We start from the raw sequence: 3,336 nt of genomic DNA, 5'->3' as shown, positions 1-3,336 counted from the left end.
CCAGAGGAATATCCACTACCAAACGCTGAAGATCTGTTTGCCACTCTAGCTGGTGGGAAGGTTTTCAGTAAGCTGGACCTGGCATTCGCTTATCAGCAACTGAAGCTGGATCCGCTTGGAGAGAAAGGCGCATGGGTGCAGTTTCTTGTCCTCCTCGTTCCGCTGTGAAAGGACCGCACCAGCTCCGGTGTCCGAGGCGTCCACCTCTACCACAAAGGGGCGAGTAGGATCAGGATGAACGAGGATGGGTCCGAAGGTGAAACGTCCCTTGAGCAATGCCCTGTCAGCCTCGGGATTCCAGCAAAAACCTGCTTGAGTGAGGTGGGACAGGGCTGTATGTGTTCCGGAAGGGTTTTTGGAGAAGATCAGGATGTCGTCGAGGTAAACAAAGACGAACCGGTTCAACAAATCCCTAAGAGTGTCATTGGTCAATGCTTGAAAGACTGCCGGTGAGTTCGATATTCCAAAGGTCATGACTAAATACTCAGTGACAACTAGTGGTGTTAAAGACAGTTTTCCACTCATCTCCCTCCCTGATTCTCACCAGATTTTAAGCGTTGCGGAGGTCCAGTTTGGTGAAGAATTGGGCTCCTAGGGCCAACTCCAAGGCGGCGGACATCGGGTAGGGGGTAACGATTCTTGATCCTAATCCTTTTCAGCCCTCTGTAATCGATGCAAGGACTGAAGTTTGAGTCAGAGACAGAGAGACAAGGGATGCGTTTAGACAGGCAGCCCAATTATGATATTTTTTCCACTAATAGGTCTTTTGACCAATCACATTAGATATTTTTGCATCAGCTGTTTATCAGAGCATATCTGATTGGTCAAAATACAAATTACTCAAAAAAATTACTGAATTGGGCTGCCTGTCTCAACGAAGCCATAGAATCCGGGACATGCTCCAACTGAAATGTTCCATCCTGTCAGTATTGATGTTGAATGGCATTAAATACACTTTTTGTGTTCTCTCCCATCCCCTGTAGGTTTGTTGAACATGAGCGGAAATGAAACTCCAGCACACTGGTAGCACTAAAGATGTGTGAGTATAACTTTTCCAGGTGAGTTGAACCTGCCTGTGGGTGCGGTGGGGATATTCCTGGGAGGTCTACTGATGAAGAGGTATAAGCTTGGCGTTGTGTCTGGAGCCCAGCTGTCTTTCGTCACCTCCTTCATGGCCTACCTCCTCCTCCCTCTGCAGTCTGGCACTAAGTGTGACAACGTTAAGGTGGCTGGTCTGACCGTGTCCTACAATGAGTAAATATGACATCTGATTGGTTGGTTGGTTGGTGGGTTGATAAAAACAAAAGTTTTGATCAGCGGAATATGAGGGAGAGTTAGACCAAAACACACATGGGCTTGTGCCAGGGCTCCCTCTTGTGGGAATATACAGTATGGTTGTTACTGAGCCAGGATTCCTGGCTGTTTTGTCACTGTGCCTATGTCAATGATAGTTCAGCAACAATTATTTAAACATCATTATTACCAGACATTTTCTCTGTTCCCCAGGTCCCCTGGTGTACGATGGCAGCCTGTTGTCAGAGTGTAACAGAGACTGCCCCTGCTTGGCTGGGGAGTGGGACCCTGTGTGTTCAGACAACGGCATCACCCACACCTCCCCCTGCCTCGCAGGCTGCTCCAGCTTTACAGGTTACGGCAAGATCACGGTACCAATACTATTAATGTACTGAGTGTACAACACATTCACAGGGATGCTGGCCCATGTTGACTCCAATGCTTCCCACAGTTGTGTCAAGTTGACTGTATGTCTTTTGAGTGGTGGACCAATCTTGATACACACGGGAAACTGTTGAGTGTAAAAAAAAACAGCAGCGTTGCAGTTCTTGACACAAACTGGTACCCCTGGCACCTACTACCACGCCACGTTGAAAGGCACGTAAATACTTTGTCTTGCCCATTCACCCTCTGAATGGCACACATACACAATCCTTGTCTCAAGCCTTACAATATTTTTTAAAAACCTGTCTCCTCCTCTTTATCTATACTGATTTAAGTGGATTTAACTAGTGACATCCATAAGGGATTATGGCTTTAACCTGGATTCACCTGGTCAGCATATGTCATGGAAAGAGCAGGTGTTATTAATATTTTATACACTCAGTGTAACTCATTGGCACTGAAATAAGTTATTTTCAACCATTAACTGGGGCCTTGTTGAGGCCTTATCTAAGTAAGTAAATGCTGATTGACAATAAAGTATTATTTTGATGTATGTAAAAAATATGGTATGCAATTCCTATGTAGAGAAGGTTCTCTCTGGTAGTTGTTCAATATGACTTCAACTTGTACAACTTCAACTTGCAGAGTGATCTTCCTTGGCCTCATCACATGTCTCAGTGGCTCCTCCTTAGGAGGGAGGGGGACACCACCACGGTACAGCCCCCACACTCATCGCTAGAGATCGAACTTCAGACTCCCTCCAATACCACTAAAACAATGCATTTTTTATAGTGAGCAAGAGTTGCGCTTTTTCCTTTTCTATGATGTTTCAAGTTTTTGGTTGCACCTCAACTCAAATTGGTTGAGTGCCCTTTGTTTTTTTTATGTCAAATAATACATTTTTTTAAATTTAAGTAAATTATTAAAAACATTCAAATTGGGATGTTTCCCAGGTATTTACACAACCTACTCCACACTTGCAAAGTGAAAGTTTATAGAAAAGTTCTGAAATTAAGTAGTAAACAGAAGAAAAGCAGAATTGAGTCCAATTATAATGCAAATAATTTAATGGTCTATGGTTCAATCCCATTTCTGAATGTCTGATGAATAATTAATATTGTTCCTCCTCTTCCTTGTGGCAGGCGCAGCAGCACACTGCCCTCCAAAGCCTGCAAAAAAAACGCTGGACTGTCCCTTTCCTAGCTCTGCTTGGAACATCCAGTGTCACGTCCTTGGTGACGTGTTGGGTGACATCCGGAATGACCACAGCAACATTCTCTGGAAAGGGAAAAAAGAGGAACAGAATGTAAACAAATGCAAACCGTAGGTTCTAAACACTGGCCAGTTGAAAGGTTCTACTAAGATGTCATGACAAACGGCACCTGTCAGAGTGCTCTCTAAGTGTTACTCACCTGCTTGGATGTCAGCTGGCAGAGTGGCGAAGACGGCCATCGTGAGAGTCCTTTCTTCAGGTGTGACAACCTCCAAGAGGGAAGAGATGGGCTCTGCCTCTGTGTAAGTGGTGATGTCTTTAACCTCCAGGTGGGAAGAAGCCTGGTCTGCCTCTGTGTTAGGGGTGGTGTCCACAACCTCCAGGTGGGAAGAAGCCTGGTCTTCCTCTGTGTTAGGGGTGATGTCCACAACCTCCAGGTGGGAAGA

General features: G+C 45.3%; 1 long non-coding RNA gene across 1 annotated transcript; it reads left to right on the top strand.

Annotated features, from left to right (window-relative positions):
- Positions 1-280: 280 nt before the first annotated feature.
- Positions 281-2,442, top strand: LOC112079013 (uncharacterized). Its single transcript, XR_002895833.2, has 3 exons — positions 281-449; positions 548-622; positions 2,323-2,442. It is a non-coding gene; the product is annotated as an uncharacterized lncRNA (long non-coding RNA).
- The last annotated feature ends 894 nt before the right edge of the window (positions 2,443-3,336 follow it).

The sequence above is a fragment of the Salvelinus sp. IW2-2015 genome, unplaced genomic scaffold (assembly GCF_002910315.2).
Source record: "Salvelinus sp. IW2-2015 unplaced genomic scaffold, ASM291031v2 Un_scaffold6694, whole genome shotgun sequence".
Classification (NCBI taxonomy): Eukaryota; Metazoa; Chordata; class Actinopteri; order Salmoniformes; family Salmonidae; genus Salvelinus; species Salvelinus sp. IW2-2015.
Note: the sequence above shows the minus strand (reverse complement) of the source record. Positions and strands in the feature narration are given on the sequence as shown.